The sequence below is a fragment of the Hemicordylus capensis genome, chromosome 3, assembly GCF_027244095.1.
Source record: "Hemicordylus capensis ecotype Gifberg chromosome 3, rHemCap1.1.pri, whole genome shotgun sequence".
NCBI classification, from domain to species: Eukaryota; Metazoa; Chordata; class Lepidosauria; order Squamata; family Cordylidae; genus Hemicordylus; species Hemicordylus capensis.
In genome coordinates, this window is record NC_069659.1 from 268,715,648 (window position 1) to 268,734,153 (window position 18,506).

Below are 18,506 nucleotides of genomic sequence, written 5' to 3' on the forward strand. Positions count from 1 at the left end.
GACAGCTGTGTGTGAGTGATGGTGGATACTTCATTTGGCAATTTTGTAAAAATAATAGTTGTGGAGATAGTATTTATGAGAGGGATTTATGGGACAATTTTGCAGCACACATGTGGTAAGAGTTGCCAGAGCAATTCATTTTGAGCAAAGGGGTCAACCCATTTCAGCAAAGCATTTTTTTTAATATAACAAATATCCCTTTCTGATACGCAATAGGCATATACTCCGACAATCGACGCTGTGCACACAATGTGCTGATGAGACGGATATCTTTCCAAGTTTTACCTCTCAGCGCTCTCTCTTCCCATCATAATTGCAAACAACAAGCCCCTAAATTCAATAGACTTGAGAACCCAACTGGCCATATGAATCAAAACAGCTCTTGGAGAAATTAGGTTATCATTCATTAGCTATCTATCATTTGGCCACTGGTAGGCTGGCAGGATATGAGGGCCATTTAATTAGGCCCAGCACCACTCTTTGGTGTGAAAAGGCTCTCAAAAGCTTCAATTCCCCACAGCTTCACAGCGGGAAGTTGTTGGCGATAATTGACACAGGATTTCCTTGTTAACCAGCAGCAGACATGCTGGATTAAAGCGACAGAGATCTCGAGAAGAAAGTGAAAAGAGATAAGACGCTGGGAAAGACTTCTGCTTATTTTGCACTTGAGGATGATGAGCAAATAGCAATAACAAACTGGAGAGCAGCTCCCTGCACGTAAGGCCTCCACTTATCAGACCCATTTCAGCTTGGCTGATCAAAGATTGACTTCCCTTAAAATAACATAGGCCTGGGGTTTGTTAGTTTATTAAGCTGAAGGTTTTATGAATTATCACAGTTTTAAAGATGGATTGCAGCTTATGTGAAGGAGGAGAGGATTATCGTGTTTTCATCTAAACAATTATAAAATATCACAGCTGAAAGCCTGCTTGCAAATGACATCATTTTCTCCTGCAAACTAAACAGGGTCATTGTAGGCCTTCACGGACAGGTTTCAAACAAGTGCATCAATCCCGTTAAAATTAACTCTGGTTTTGAGAAGATGATAGCATTGCAAATATATACCTGACTTCCAGTGCTTGTGCAGTTTTAAAGGTAAGTGTGTTTAATTTTTGACCAGAACCATTCAGGTCTTCTTAAAAAGAGGAATGGAGATGTGGCCTATTGAGATGTTTCTTAAAATATGCTTCTGATAAATGATACTGAAGCAGATCCACATGAGTATAGTTAAACGAAAATGTCTCCTTTAGAGCAGAGACAATTATTGTATATCACTTAATAACTTAACCTTACAACAGCACATGTGGCATTAATAAAGAACCAAAAGCAGTAAAACCTTGTTACAGTATTTCCTCCCGAGTATTTCTTGGACATATGTGGATAAGGTTGCATGTGCAGATAGAATATAAAAGCTTAGAACATTATATATAATAAAGCCAAGATCCCCTTGAACAGGCAGCGTTGGCAATGCTTGTTCAGATATTGCCCATAAAACTCATTCAAATGTGATTAATGAGTGCTGTAATGATGCAACTACCAATGCTATAAAAGTAACTGTATTTGTTACTTTTTTAAAAAAGCATGTATCTTGGGAATAAACTAATTGGCCACCTAAATTTCCCATTTTTGAACTCTACCAATTGTGGAACTTGTCAACACCATTACTTAGCAGTGGACAGCTGTGCCCCATTTGTCTGAAAGAAATGCTGGTGTATTTGCTTGTGCCACTCAGGCAAAATCTGGGGATATCTCAAGTCATCCACAAGAAAATAGGCTCTGCACTAAGTGATGTGATTGAGACTATGGATATTTTTCAGATGGCTTCTATAACTTCGAGGCCAGTGCATGGCCCAAAATGGCAGGGAATGTCAATCCAACCCAGCCATGTAGATCCTTCCCAATCGTTGGGTCAGGTTGGGGTTCACTGGAGACTTGGCATGGAAGAAACTGCCGGTTCTCCTCCACCACCCTGCCCTCTTTTCCTCCTCCTCTTTTACTTGGTATCTGGTAGAGCCAGGAGACAGTCCTCTTCACTCTGTAGGGAGCACTCAGCTAGCCACTTTGTATTCTATAGCTCATGTCTTCTATAGAAAGCCAGCGTGGTGTAGTGGCTAGAGTGCTGGACTAGGACTGGGGAGAGCTGAGTTCAAATCCCCATTCAGCCATGATACTAGCTGGGTGACTCTGGGCCAGTCACTTCTCTCTCAGCCTAACCTGCTTCACAGGGATATTTTGAAAGAGAAACTCAAGTATGTAGTATACCACTCTGGGCTTCTTGGAGGAAGAGTAGGATATAAAATGTAAAATTAAACTAAACTAAATTAAAATGTTTAATAGACACTTTTTTGCTTTAAAATTCCCTTTTAGTTACATGAGTGCCTTCAGAAAAAAAACTACGGAGAAGTTGTTCATGATAGGACTGATAGTTCATGACTAGGACTAAGTTAAGGTTAAGTTCCACAGTTAAGCCAATTTATGTGAATACTCTGAACACCTCTTTTTAAAAATAACAGTCTAATGTCCCATGTCCTTTTTGGCGTCTATGACTATTTAATATTGTAAAATGCCCAAAATATCTTTTAATATTTTTGGATTTTTTCATATTAAAATCTAACTGTGACTTGCCGTAAGTTTAAATTTTCCTCTGTTTGTGGCCTGTTTTATAATATCTGATTTATGGAAAATATAACTTGATGTTTCTGTGGAAAAGGACAGTGGAAAGGAATGTTTGAGTCATTAAAATTTACAAAGGCATTTGATAAAAATCCTAACATTATAAACAATGCATCTGCTTTTAATGTCTTGAATCTTAAGACTGAATAGAAGTATCTTCTTCTCTTTCCCTCAGTGTTTTTTAAAAGTCTCACTGTTTCAACCATATACATCAAGCAAGCCCGTAACAGAGAAACACACTTTAAGACAAAGGGGAATATTTGCTTATCAGTTGCCATGTGACTTTTCTGACAACCAATGAATGCATTATATTGATGAAATGAACAAGTCTCTATCTGGTCATTTTCAACTTGAAACTAATAACCACCATCATGAAATCAGGCATGCAATAAGCCAGGTTAAAACGGAGTTCATCAAATAAATCACTCAGGAATTTTTCTATTTCTTTCCCAAGACACGTTGCACATCTGCTTGGTACAAGGAGGAAAGAAGTAATATTTCTTTGATCATCTTTTTTAAAAATATTGTTGTACCTGTCTTTTGGGAGTTTTTTGCTGGACCCAATCCTAGAAGATGTATGGTGCATTCACAGAACTGGACCTTTTTCAAGTGAGTGTTGGGTCGTTGCCTTATGATTACAAACCAAAACATAAGGCATTTTGACGGCAGTTTGATGTATAGCACAAAGCACAATACAATCAAGTGATCAGAAGCCAATAAATATACTCTGTTAAACTGATATTCTCCTACTTTCGAGCCAGGTGCACACAGATTATTTTTAGATATCCAGATTCCACTCTGAAAAACTACAGGCTAAAACTAATTTGAACTTTTAAAATATACAACAAATGAATGATGTGAATCCATGTAGGATTGGGTAGGGAGATCTTGATGACTGAGAAAGTGGCTCATAACTGAGCTCTCATACCAGGCTCTCCTGTGCTAGTATTCATTTCAGCGATACATTTCCTCCTTAGCATGAAGGGCATTCTCCATACAAAATTTGCTACAGTTTCAGCTGATCTGGTTACACTACAGCTAAAATGAAATAGCACACAATTTTCAAATTCAACAAAACATTTAGAACATCAGTTCTGCTTTTGCTGAACTTTTTCAAATAGCTTGTTAAATTCAGTGCCTTGACAACTTGCTTTTAACACAATTTCACTATTTTTTCTTGCTGCATTTTTAAAAAGAAAGGTGTATTCTTTTGCTGTGCTAAGATAGCTGTAGATGTTCTGAGACAAGACCTTTGACAATAATGAACTGCCCCCTCCATTGTACTTAGGTGTGATCTTTAAATGACCAGCTTCATGAAGCCAATTCCTTCCCCCACTTCCCTCTCTTGTCACCCTCCTCAGCCCACAGGTTAGTAAGTGGGTTCAGGGAGATAACCATTCCAGTTACTGTTGAGGTAGAACCCTACCACTATTTCTTTTTACTCCTTATTAACTGCCAATGTAGTGGGAAGTTTTACTGCTATGATTAAGGTCTAGTTCTCAGAGGTGATAAACTGTGTCTCAGTTGCTGTTCTTCAGAATGCAGGTAGACACTGGGTGCTCTCCATACCCAAATAAACCCCACTCATTCACACATAACAGCAAACCGTGGGCAGACAAACTTGAGGTTAATATTTGTAACTGTGAATCGCATCACAGACATTCGTCCAACTGTAGTCCGGCAACCTTGGGTTTCAGGGCAGGGGAGCTGCTCCCTCTTCCTGGTCTGCCAAGGCAGCATCCCAGCAAGCTCCATAGTGCTTGTGTCACCAGACTGTGGGCAGGCCAGCAGTCACTGGCCACCCTCTTCAAGAGGGTGTGCCCTCTAAAAGGCATTCAAGCCCTGCTCCTGACAGCTATTGCACACTGCACTGCCCTCATAAGAGCGCCCCCCCCACCAAAAAAGTCTCACACAAGCACAATTGCTGACAATGGGGAGATGCGGGGGGAGCACTCCTTCACTCTGGGAAGGGATCATGATGACTTCTTAGGAGGGCATATGTATAGGAGGAAGGGCAAAGGATCCTGCCAAAGGATCCACAGTGACCAAGGATGGTCTTGAGATGGTCAACCCCGGCAACGCAGTCCAGGAAAACCCAAGCACACTCCTGCCCTGTATCAGCTTGCTGCCCAGGGATTAGCCCTCTCATGAGAGGGCCAGTCCACTGGGGAGGACCAGAGGCTCCAGGACCTTTGGCCCTCCGTCGGATTATGCTCTACTGCGTTAGGCCGTCCAAACCAAGGGGGATTTGCTTGTGTGGGGCCCCCATTCTCTCAGATAAATATTAGAACTCGTACACTGTGGTCCCATCCTCTCCAGGCAACCCTTTTGTATTCCCAAGCAGTAGTGGCCACACCATGGGCCTGGGTGGTACCAGGTGGGCAGATATAGGGATGTGGGAGCCAGCTCAGAATTGAGCCAACTCAGCTCGAAGGCTTGCCCTTGAACCAAACTGAGGGGAACCAGTCCGAGGGTGAATCGAGCCAAGCCTCCGCCTTGTGAGTTGGCTCGATGTAAAGGAGAATCTGGCAATGATTCCCCTTTAGTAAAGGGCTAAATGCATTGGGGGCAGGGAGGGAAAAGATAGCCTTTAAATGTTTTAACCTTTAAAGTCAGGTAAAAACTGATTTTCAGTTTTGAACTGATTTTCAGTTTCATATAAACAAGTCTATCTCATCCCTGTGTACCCCAGGATGGTTCTTCTCATGAGTTGTGAATGAGTCTCTCCATGGCCTTCCACTTTCATGAGAGAGCAGTCCACTCTGGAGCAGCATCTACCCTCCTCTCACAGAAGGAATCTCTCCTGTAACTGGAGGCAATATTGCTTCTGCTGGTTGGTTCTTCTCATGAGTAATGTCAGAGACTGCATGCATTTACCCAAGGGGAAGGGGCTGCCCCCCTTACCAACTTTATTGTACAAAAAAAAAAGAGCAAAGCCATTCAATAATTCCTTGGTGTGGCTACCTTTTAAAGCCAAACCCGGGTTGCCCTGACATACATTATCTTTGCAGCTATCTAATTGGGTTGCCCAATTTATGGTGCCACTGTAAAGGCATCTGCTTCTGAATATACTTCTGTATTGATGTATTTTTTGTGAACAAAACACAGAGTGCCCTTCCGGCTATGCCATCTCCTTTCCCTCCTGGTTATCAGAGGGGGGAACAAGATAATACAGTTGAAAGCGGGCATCCTTCTATGTAACTTTCCCCTTTGACAGGCTTCAAAGCTTAGGATGGGACAAGGTGGCATGCTTGTTGCCAGGCAGTGGCTTGAGGAGTGGGGGTGGGGCATATGATTGGAGAGGTGACTAGTGAGTAGCACTGCAGGCATGGAGTGGGCATGTTCCTGGGTGGGTCTGGGCCACCCGCTCTATGATTATAGTTCCCAAAAGAGCACAAAACTGCAGTTAAGGCAGCATCTGCATTCAGGCGTAATGCTGCTGACTTCAAACCTCAAGTTGGAGCACCACAACTCATTACAAACTGAATGTTCAAACTGGAGTTTAGCGAGGGAAACCACATGTCACTTTTGCTGTTTCACACATTTGGACGTACACAAATTCCAACCTCTTCTCTGTTCAACTCCGATTTTACATTATGTGCAAATGCAGCCATTACTAGATTCCAGGGACAAGGATTCAGGCCTACCCTTCTCCCCAATATATTCATTTTCTACATGCAGGGAATGATTTTCTGTAATGATAGAGGTAGGCTTGTAGCTTTCAGCACAGATCTGTTATGCAGCTGTTCTTCCAACTTTGGGGCCTATACAGGAGAACCTCATTATCTGCAAATAAGGTATCTGTGGATTCACAAATCCGTGGTCAGGTGTCTTTTACTCAACTCGGCATACACAAGGAAAAAAGATTTTAAAATACATTGACCTTACCCAGTGCAATAGGGATATGCTCAAAATGTGTCTGAATTCCAGGTACATCCCTTTTAAAATGATGGCATACACAGCCCCTTTAAAGTGGAGGAGAGTGGATCCATACCTGCTCCTCCTTCAATCGGCACCATTGCCATAATCCTAGCCCTCCCCCTAGCTATTTCTGCATGCCAGTGGGGCATCTCCCAGCTGCCCCTACATAATGCCAGTGTGCATATGGCCTCCGCAACATGAAATCTGCTATCATAGGAGCTCTGTCTGTGCACAGACTCTGGATCCAGGGCATGATGTTTGATGTAAAAGAGGAAGTCTTGACTTGTGTGGGAACCATGCTATTCTCTCCACCTGTCATCCTGGAAGTGTATTTTTCCACATTTTTCTACATTCCATATTTTTCAATTTCTAAAATAACATGAAAAATGTATTTTCTTCTTTTCAATTATAGTTTTAAAGCCACTAGTGTCTTAACGTTTTATTGGGTTTTTTAATGTATCATTTACAATGGCATGATTATTTACAGTGGTAGCCATTTCTGTTTAGCTTGTTTCCTTTAGGTTTTTATCACACACACACACACACACACACACACACACACACACACACACACACACACACTTTCTTCTACTTCCTCTTATTTCATTTCATGGAATTCAAGGTGGTGTACACGGGCTTCTCATAAGGCCTCCCATTCAGGCACTGACCAGACCTTGTCTTCCTTCCCTTCAGCAATATCGGGTGCCCTCAGACCATGCCTTTCCCTTCATCTGCTGTGATTAATAGTGTTTGACACCTGTTTGAGGTGTGGTTTCATGGCACCTGCATCACTTGTATACTGCATATGGTAGAGCTGCCTCAGGCAACTTCAAATTGTACATTCAACCATGCAGGATGTTTGTGTAGTTTTTCATTGAAGAAATCGGTACATTTGTATTACTCGTCTTCTTCTTCTGCTTAACTAATTCCTATCTTAGTCTTTGATCCTCCTCATAGGCTTTTTTAAAAATACATGCATTTTCAAGTTGCACGTATGTTGAAAAGGAAACATTGTCAGGTAATTTGCAGGTGGGGGTGGTCTATTCATCAAATGAACTTTGACATTAGTCTTGGCTTTACACCCTTTCCTTGCTGTCCATTGGGAGAATGATGGAAAAAGCGAAAGAAAATGAATACTACTCAGTAACAAGAAAGAATTCACAATTGTGATTGAATGCCTCTGATGCACACAGTGCTATTTTAAGTAGGCTTCCCAGAGTTCATGCTCTTTATTAATCATCATCACCTCAAGGCTGTTTAAAAATTCATCTCACAAGCTCCTAGGAAGCAGATATTTCTCCCCACCTCCCAAAAAGGATTCTCTATTAACTAATGCAAAATTTATCTGTTACCTTATTGTACTTTTTTATAAAAAGGACATCTTTAACCTCCTTATTTTTGTCTTCTTCTGCTTCCTGTTTCTTCCCCACTCTGTCCATTCTGCACTTACTGCTCTCCCAGGTCAGCAACTGGGACAGTTCCCAAAACTATAATCACAGACACACACACACACACACACACACACACACCTGCAATGAGGACAGTACAACACTGTCCCTATTGCAGGTGTGAGTGTATGTGTGTGAGTGAGTGATTGTTTGTCACATGCATTGTTCCTTGGATAAATCTGGTCTGGCCTCAGTCATCCATGCTCTTGTCATGTCCACGTAAGATTACCGTAACATGGCTGGTCCAGGATGTGGTGTCAGGCAGGCATTCTGATGGGAGTTGCCCATTCAGACCAGGCTCAATCCTTCACCAGTTTCACTCATTACAAGCTTTATTGTGGACTCAATTCAAAGTGCTGATTTTGGTCTTCATGTTCTAAACATCTTGAATACCTCAAGAACCATATTCCCACCTTCTTTATGCCCCAGTCTAGGAACTCCATTCTTCTTAAGGTCCTGCCACTGGCTGAGAAGATACAGTGTGTGGGAACGCATGAGAACAGTCTTTTCAGTAGTGGCTCTCAGGGTTTGTGACAGCCTTCTGACAGATGTACTCCTGGCCTTAGCACTGCTTACTTTTGGGGGAACAGTGAAAAATATTTAGGTGTTTTTTAAAAAAAAACAGGATGCAGAATTTGTTACTGTTTTTAAACTCAGCTTGTTAATATTGCTGATTTACCTTATAGCTGTTAATAATTTTATATAAGATGTTATCGTTTTTATTACCTTTTAAACCATATAATAAGCCACCATGTGATTTTGGTAAAAAAGTTGGATAGAAAAATAACCTGGAACTTCAGCTGTTGACATGAGAATACCTATTCCCAGAATGACCAAAGTAATTCACATTAGGAAGCATCTGAGGCTTAGGGTATGTATGCACAAGCTCATGTTGATGTGGTGGTTTGTATAGGATGGCCTGGTGTCAGCACAGAGATCCCATTTGTTTCTGCAGAGACTATGGGAGTCACAGGCTACAATCAGGGAGCCTTCTGTCTTCATTCTTATTCTCTCCCCCTGCTAGCTGCAAGGAAAATTTCAGTGCTCCCCTCAGGGGTGGATTAACACACAGGCAATATAGGCACTTGCCTATGGTGGCAAATTTTGAGGGGCTGCAAATTTTGGGAGTGGTGTGCAAGTAAAGGGCTTGGGTCAGAGGAAAGTTAAATTTTCCTTCTCTACCTCTAAAAAACTGCTACAGCGCATCAGGATGGCGGAAGGATGGCAGTGGGGCGGCAGAGTTGGCAGTGAGAGCTCCTCTCACAGCCCCGTCTACCTCCCAAATGACAGGTTGGGCCATTTCCCTCCCATTTCGGGGCTCTCTGTGCATGAAGAAAAGATGTAATTCCCCCCACCAAGTCATTTACTTGTAAAGGGGAATCCTTACCAGATTCCCCTTTACAAGTATAGCTGCTGAGTCTCTCAAGGCAGGGCGGCAAATCTTTGGTTGCCTACAGGCGTCAAAAAGCTTAATCTGCCTTGGCTCCCCTTAGCTGGTAGAAGAGGAGTATAGGTGAAAATGTTGATGGAGGAATGGAGTGGCCCATGCAGGACTGTGTCTTCTGCATGACTGCTAGAAGCATGGAGACAGTAACAAAGTGAACTCCAAGACTTATTTTCATCTTACTAAAGCAGTTCTCCAGGTACTTTGAAACACTGAATAGGATCAAAGAGGATCCATCCTAAACACTGCAGTGTCCCAGACAAAACTGATCTAGGAGTGGGTATTTTCTCTTTCCTCATTGCCCTACCCAGGTTAAATCTTACCCAGGTGTTTATTCAGAAGCTTGGGATGTAAGAGAAGGAAGAAAAATGAATGGCCTGATGTGTATATGCAGTGATAACAGCAGCCTTATCATAGGAACATGTTGTTGTTTTTCCTTTTAAAAGATAAATGCTCCAAGGTTTATATCTCTATTATTAAAAACTAGTAGTTGTGCTAGTAACTTTCTTTGTCTTTTAGCTCACAAACATGAAAAGCCAATGTGAATCAGCCTCTTTAAATTAAATATAAGAAAACAATTATATTTTGACAGTTTAATTGCATTCTTCCCCCAACATGGCATTCTAAACAAGATACCACATGTTATTTAGCATGCTGATTATATTTGTAGATTGTTTTGCAAATTAAGAAAATATCCCTAAAAGAGATAAAATAATTGGTTGACTAAATTGTTGTTTCTTAAGGGAACAATATTAAGAGATGAACGTTGAATTGTTATATCCATAATAATTAGCTTTTAAATCACTGCTTAAAGGTTTTAGATTTTTAGCCTTCAAAATTATATTTGCCATTCAATTTGCTGTGAGCTATTCAAATTCCCTTATTATAAATTCAGTGGCAACAAACTTCATTAAGTGCACAGTTAAGGCAAAAGGTTGGGACAACTGAGACACCAACAAGCAAGGTAACGCAAAACAAAGCAATTCATGTATTTATTTTAAATACTTTTAACTCACCTTTCTCTCTGAACTGACCTGTATAATCGTGGGGGTGGGGGGGTGGGGTGTGTGGGAAGTAACACAAAATAATGCAACAAAACCACAACACTAAAAATAACTAATAGCAAGCAAGTGAAGCCGATTTAGGGATGATAATCAGAACCAGCCATCTTAATCACCTGAGGGAGGAGAGTGAGTATGGCTGTCAATCTCCCCACTCTCCAGGGTGCCATTGCCAGTTGCACTGGAGGCCAGTAAATCTGAACCACCTCTCAAGGTTCTTCAAATCTACAGAAAATTCTACTCAGTCGAATTCTACCCGCAATTAGATAATTGTGCATTGGGCGGGAAGACATGCATGCTACTCTGCTGCACTGAATTGGATTGGTCAGAGGACCATCTGAATTGACACCTAGTCCGTGATTTTTTTAGCTAGTCAAAATGTTTGGTTGACTTTTTAAAAATTCCATCATTTTTTCACAATGATCAATCTAGCCATAGTGAGCATACTGAACAGTTTTTCAAAAAGAAAAAGGACACCTACCTCCACCACTAACCAGTGATGAACCTGCGCCCTACCTGCGCCTGCTGGCAACTTTCAGAATTTTTCACCGATGTAAGATTGATGCAAAAATGCTGAGCAGCCCTACCCCCCTTCCCCCCCACACCAGCCCCAAATGAATGGTTCCAGTCAGCAACCGCCATGACACCACGCACTCCAAGGAGGCTTCTGGGGGGGAAACAGGAAGAGAGGTCAATGGGGTGATAAACGTCTTCAGTCACTTTAAAAAAAAAATGCCATAGTTGACTCATGTATTTTCCACCTTGGAATTTGGCAAAGAGAATGGCAGGGGCATTTCAGATCAGCTCTAATTTTCCCTGAACTTGTTCCATCAGAGAAAATGCTACCTTTGAGGGATAGGGCATGTGAGTGCATTTCACAGCAGGGTCACTACTCAAATTATGGATGTCTGTACAAACCCTTGTATAGGGAACAAAAACAGCAACAGTTCTTCAGAACATGATAAGCTAGTATTTTGGACATGGTTGATATTATTGTGGTATATCCAAAATATATCATTTCAACATTTTAAAGCATCATAATATCTCTGCCACACATGATAAAAATTACCAATTCCAGTTTGACAAAAAGAATTTTCTTCAGAAAATTTCATGCAGCATCCTCAAGGGAATAGCCAGTCATTTAAAACTGATTTGTGACTGTAATTTGTAGCTCATAAATCATTATTTCAGTAATTTAAGTAACCAGAGTTTGGGTCATCTAGTATATGTTTATATTTTATTGTCTACTTAAACTGTTGAGATAACAAATTGGAAGGTCATGCTAAGGACAAAGAGTGAAGTAATGATTTTTTGAAAAAATATAAGTTACCGATTACAAATGCAAACTAATTATTTGAAACTAGTCAAAGTTTGACTATTTCACAAGCTGTAATCATCAAAAGGTTTAAAGCAACACACTTGCATTTCAGTTGGCTGCCTTATTCCTACTTACATCAAGGAGAATAAACAGATTTGCTTTCTAGGATGGAATACATAGTTTGTGGTTTATGTTGAAAGTATGCAGATTAGAGTATGAATCTAATCCAGTCCAGTCTTCCTTTATCCAAAACCACTGTCCTTTCAATCAAATTTGTCTATTTCACTGTCGGAATACTTGAACATTCTCAGTCTCTTCTAAAATGTATTAATCAACCTGTCACTGCCAACACTTTAGCACTTCTTCCACAACTGCCTTTTTTTTTTTTTTTTTTTGGCATTGAAGGAAAGTCTTTCTGAGAGAATGTGATCAGGTGCAAATCTCCCCATTTGCCTGCTTCTATAGTCCTATTCACACATTGTGTTCAATGCATGTAACATCTCTGACTGACATCCAGATTAATACAGTGCTTGTTATCCTGTGGTGGTCCTAAGGGGAGGGGCAATTTTTTAAAATCTTTGCATCACTCTGAAGCCCACTGTTAGGGATGTGCCTGAACCACAGTTCAAAGTGCAGTTCAAGCACTTTTAGGGAAGCAAGAAAGGGAACTTTAAGGAAAAGAAGAGCAGGTGCTCTACTTTTCCTTAAAGGTCCCTTATTTTCCTAAAAGCGCTCAAACCATGCTTCAAACCACAGTTCGGGCACATCCCTCCTGGAAATGTACAACCCTCAGGGACATATTTTTAGGAGTCACAGTCAACTTCAGAGCAAAGGGGAAATATAACAAAGCACTATCTAGTGCAGTGGTGATTTTTGATTATCTCCCACTGTACATTGTACCCATGTACAGATGTAAATGCATGTACAGTTATTCACACATGTTGAATGCATCAACAGCAATACTCTGCATTTGGAGTAACCCTTACCCAGGTTCACTTTTGAAATGAACACATGTACAGTCAATCACATAAAACTATGTTCCTGTGTACAGATATCTGAATGCACATAGAATGTAATGTCTGAACTAAAGCCAGGGTAAAGTTGTGCTGTCAAGGCAGTGCCGACTCCTGACGACCACAGAGCCATGTGGTTTTCTTTGGTAGAATACAGGAGGGGTTTACCATTGCTATCTTCCACGCAGTATGAGATAATGCCCTCCTATATCACTGCTGCCTGATATAGGTGTTTCCCATAATTTGGGAAACATACCAGTGAGGATTCAAACCAGCAACCTTTTGCTCCCTAGGCAAGTTACTTCCCCCACATATTTACAGCTTCTTTCCTACCCCCTGAAAGAACTGCAAAGGAATCACGAGCCCATTTCTGATATTGTTGTGTGTACATATGTCTGTACACACGTATATGTTTTTGTGTTAATAACTGTAGATGCATTCACTTTAAAATTGAACATGAGTACAGGTCTCCTCAAATGCAGAATACAGATAGGCGGACTACTGTACATTTATTAAACATAACATGTGAAATACTGTACATTCATATTTATTCATATGTGTACACAGATTATACATGAATCTATCTATATAATTAATTCCTGTAGAGGGGATGCATGGGGATGTGGCAGGCTCTGCCCTGCTGCAGCCACGACCAATGGCGGGCCCAGAGGGGGTGACACGTGCAAGGGCAGGAGGGAGGAACATGTGCCAGAAGCCGGTTTGGGCAGCGGATGAAGCTTTGCCGCCCTGAGGAGGAGGGCGAGAGGACGATGGGTGGCAGAAGGAGAATAGGCAGCGGGCGAAGCCCCACTGCCCCAAGGAGGAGGATGGCGAGGCAGAGGGAGGCAGCGGGACGGCCTGGTCCTGGCCCCCCAGGGTGAGGCAGTGGCGGCATGGGGGGGGGGAAGGCTGGGCCCAACTAGAGGCACAGATGCTCTGTGCCTGGGCCCACTAGTTGAAGTTAAATGCTGCATTCGCAAGCAACGCAGGAGTGAGGTTCCACCCTCCCTCCCATGCGATTACCTGTCTGCATTCGGACATAACCACCAGGACCTGAACTGCAGTCAGAGACTGCAGAGAGGAGGGGAAACTGTCTGTACGGGCTGGGGAACTGGCTGCATAGGCTTCCTTCTGGAATGAAGGACAGCCCCAGCAGCCAATCACAGCTGGAGTGAGGGAGGAGCTTTCTCCCTCAACTTCAGTTAGAGCTTGCTGAGGCATTCAGACATAATGGCATAATGCAAAGGAAGCCTCAGGTAGGAGTGGTAAAATTCACTACAAACCGAAGGTTCAATTTGGAGTTTTGGGAGGCAGACCGCCAATCGCTTTTGTGCTGAAACTATGTTTGCACACATTCGGACGTACAAGAATTCCACCTCTGGCCTCTTCAACTCTGGTTTCCCATTGCATACAAATGGGGGCAATCTGTGAATAGGACTATTGTGTCCATTGTTTACATACCCTGGCGTGATCTGTATGTGAAATTGCTGGGGGGGAAGTATTCAGATCTTTCACAGAGTTATGAATTGTTTAAAAATCTTATTTATTTTCATTTCTAGCACTACCAAGTTCCTCTGCAGCTCACATTTTGTGTTCAAAATAGGGAGAAGGCTCTAAGTGCTTCAACTGTACGACTTATTAAATAAAAGCCAATACAATTGAAATAAATTATCTTTTCTTGAGGGGAAAAAATCTTCTAAAGCTCATTTCTACATGAGTAATAGAACTGCCAGTCCAACACCTGCAGGGGTGGAAATAATTTACTTAGCCTTACTGACTTCTAGGCAGGTTCTTCACTTGATGAATGGCTCAATTAAACATCTGTTAATCACAACATTATCTCATCTTGAGGTGAAATACCTATTCTTCCTATCCTATCTTTTGGCAAGATAACATCAAACATTCCTCCATTTGCAAGACTTAGGTGTATCTTACGACTTCAATAAACTAATAAACTTGTCGGGGAGGGGGCAATGTCATTTCTTCCCCCCTTCATCCAGTCGATCTTGAGAAAACAATTGGTAGAGCATGTACTTTTTTGTCGCCCTTCCCCCATCTCCACAACCTTCCCATAACCTCAGGCTCCTGAACTCTCTTGTACATTTTTAGGCCTTGATAATAAAGCAACATCTGCAAACTTACAAGTGCTTTACTCAAGTTAATTGAGTAAATTGAAGCAAGATGCGGGGCAGGGGTGATCTATGATCCTAGGTTGAGGACCTAGAAGGGAGACAACAGATTTACTGCAAAGACAGTGGGCGGCCTTTTGTTCAGACCCTGGTTCACGGGAAGTTTGAGGTCATGTGGGATTAAAATCTCTTCAGAAACAAATGGAATAATTTGACTGAAATATAAGACACACAGTGCCAGCTTATGCCAGGAAACCACGTGTGATTTATTTTCTTTCAATCCAACACATTTTTCTGATATCTGCCCCATTAAGCTGAATTTATAGATTATTGGGCAGAGCTGTATTCTTATCTCTGACAAATTTGCAGTCTGGGGATCGACGCTGTTTATTGCAAAATATAGTAAGTAGCTTGCAGCCATATTAAGACTAAGAGAACTACAGTCATATCAAAGGCAAGTTCAATAGTGTTATTTTTAAAAAGTGAATTATAATTATATGAGAGATGGTCATTTTAAAAGGATACTAAGCACTGGGTTTTTTTCTTGCTATAGTGTAGATAATAAAGTTAATTATTTTCATTGCATTATATCACAATGTGGCTAAATATAATATTAACAAAGACCCATGTTTAGAGTGATTTTTTTTAAAAAAAATGAAAGAAGTCAAATAATGGTCAAGGACACTGGTTTGGCTGTGGCTGGATCTTTTCAAGAAGTTCAAATGAACATCCCACCGCCCATAATCTCATTTTTTGCTCTGCAAGTTCATTCTCAAGAAAATAATGGCCTAATTATGAAGTGCAACATATATCTTCTTAAAATGCAAACATCTGCCACCTCTGGGCTGCAGAATCCGCTAAACATGTATTAGTTCACTAAATGTGAGTTATGTAGCTATCTCATTTTATTGCATTGCAAGGACTTCTTCACTTATTGCCAACTTATTCCTCAGGATAATGTGGAGAATAGAGAATTAATTTCTCTGTTAAACCATGCACACCGGTATTCACCCACATGAAGAAATCTTTGTGTGAACTGGGCAGTACAAATGGTGAGTTAGCATCCATCTTTGTAATCTTGACTGGCTGCGGTTGTCCCACTGTGGTGGAGAAATGCAATACTGTTGATGGGTAAGATGAGCAATGAATGAGAGACATAAACAGTGAATGACTCATGTACTGGGTCAGATGACTGTGGTGGCTGCCAGTGCTAAGAACCACATCCATATTGGTGGAGTCACATGATGGTGGTGGAAGCAGGGACAGCCAGGGCACCATTGTGCAGGTGTGTAGCTGCAGGGTTCAGCAGACACAGATAGACTCCTGAGATGTAGTTCAGTACTTACAGTCTTACAACCACCAGTCCCACTGCATTAGCTGCCACTGGACACAAAAGGAAAACACAGTGGCAAAACTTGCAGGAATCAGGATGAGTGTACTATATGGAGAAAGAGAAACGTCACAGTGTGAACCCTGAAATATTTAACATGTGCCATTTCCACACCACAGTTTATTCAACATGAGCACAAATTGCGACAGGATTTTGAGGGGACATCCAGGTCAAAGGACATTGCACTATTTATTACTGTTCATTATCTGCTGGCTATTTGCTGACACTCCATGAAAGAATCACCCCTTTTAAATACTACTTTACTACTTTAAAAGTAGTATTTAAAAGGGATGAGTTTTTCACTAATTTGTCATAGATTGTCAGGAAATTTTCAACAGATAGCACTAAGAAATGGCATGATGTCCTTTGATGTCATCTGTATGCCCAATCAAAAATCCATGAAAAACTTTTAGATTTTACATACAATTTGTGTTCATGTTAAAACGTATTCCCACCTGGAAATGCCCATGAACTGAGCACAGCCTGGCAGGTATTGACTATGGCTGGTATTTAGTCAGAATGTGTAAGACTCCCAAGCTCAGAACTGAGCCCAGACCACATCCAAATCTTGGGCCTGACTTATAAGGACCTAGGCCAGTGGTGGTCACCTTTAGTGAAGCTACTATTCTCCCTTTGCTATTGAAACTTACCAGATATCTATGACTGCAGTTGGGGCTTCACCACAGAGCCTTTTGGGATTGCCAGAAGAGCACCCTGGATGCAAGACTGAATGGGAGACATTTTCCGATCGCTCCTGTCCTTAGAATCTATGCAGATCCCATTTGCCATCCATCCTTGTGTCCTTGTGGGACACTGCTGCACATGCTTGGAACAATATCCCAGTTGTAAGGATCCATGGAGATGTCATTCCTATGGATCCCAATGACTTTCATAGGATGTCAATGGGAACTAGATCTCATAGGAGTCAGTGGTAACTAGAGCACCTTGTTTCCTGAATATTGCTAGCCTGTAGCATTAAAGGTCTAATCAAGATCCCATAGCAAGTTTTCCACATTATAAGGCTGCACCTCCACAGGTAAATATTATCATTCTCCTGATAGCACTTCTCAAGTTCAGATTGTAGTCTGAGCTAGAGATGAACAACTCTAACCCACTCATCTGGTAGGAGGGAGGGAAGGAGACCTCTTACACCCACTTTCACCCTTCCTCTTTGCTGCCGTTATAGTCCTGGACAATGATCTGCCCCACCATGGCTGCTATTTGCCCTGAGAGAAAAGCTGCCATTAGCCTCAATGGGAGCTTTCCTCCCAGGACAAATAGTAGCTGTGAGCAGAGGGGCAGGGGAGAGAGGGATCAGGATTGTGGAGGGGCAAATCCCCTTGTTGCTGGCATTTACAATTTTAAAAAAGCAAACTCACAGGCTCCGCTCTTATCTAGTTTAGCCCACAGTTGACACTGACTGCAAAATGTAGACAAAATGTATTCTGAACTTCATTTCAATATTTTTTTATTTTTTTCCCAATGCAAGAATTATTCAGCTGATATTTATGATGGGCTTTCTTTAGAAGTTGAATGAGGAAATTTTTGTGATAGAATTACTGAGGCTAAAAGACAATCTTAGAGGTCTTTCATCTCACAATCAGTTTGTTATTTGTTCTTCTGAGTCAGCTGTAATGACAGAAATGTAGTAAGGCAACATTTGCAGCAGGAGTACTCCATGTTCAAGTTTTCTTATATAAATACTTCTGATGAAACACCATGGCATACTATTTACAAGATATGCCAAGATGTTAGCTTACTTCAAGCACAATATAATAAATACAAAGCCACTAAACCTTGTAAAACTGTCAAAACTGTAAATGACACTGATTATAAAACCTAGTTGGGTGTCCAGCTTCCAGCCAATCAGGGACTAATGATATTGCTATAGTTTATCACTAGAGGTGTTATGTAAACCTGGACAGCTTTACAGTTGTGAGCATATTAGTGTTATTAAAATTCTGCAGTTTTGTGGGGAATTTGCAATTTATTATAAAAAGGTAAGAAATTACAAATGGGGTCACATCTCAGTAAAACTGAGTCAGAATAAAAGACCAAACTAAGAGGTGTTTCCTCATGTGTGAGGGCCTACCAAAATGAGGGAGAATT

General features: G+C 41.3%; 1 long non-coding RNA gene across 1 annotated transcript; it reads left to right on the forward strand.

Annotated features, from left to right (window-relative positions):
* Positions 1-590: 590 nt before the first annotated feature.
* On the forward strand, positions 591-3,401 carry LOC128352514 (uncharacterized). Its single transcript, XR_008320461.1, has 3 exons — positions 591-717; positions 967-1,095; positions 2,849-3,401. It is a non-coding gene; the product is annotated as an uncharacterized LOC128352514 (long non-coding RNA).
* Positions 3,402-18,506: the final 15,105 nt, after the last annotated feature.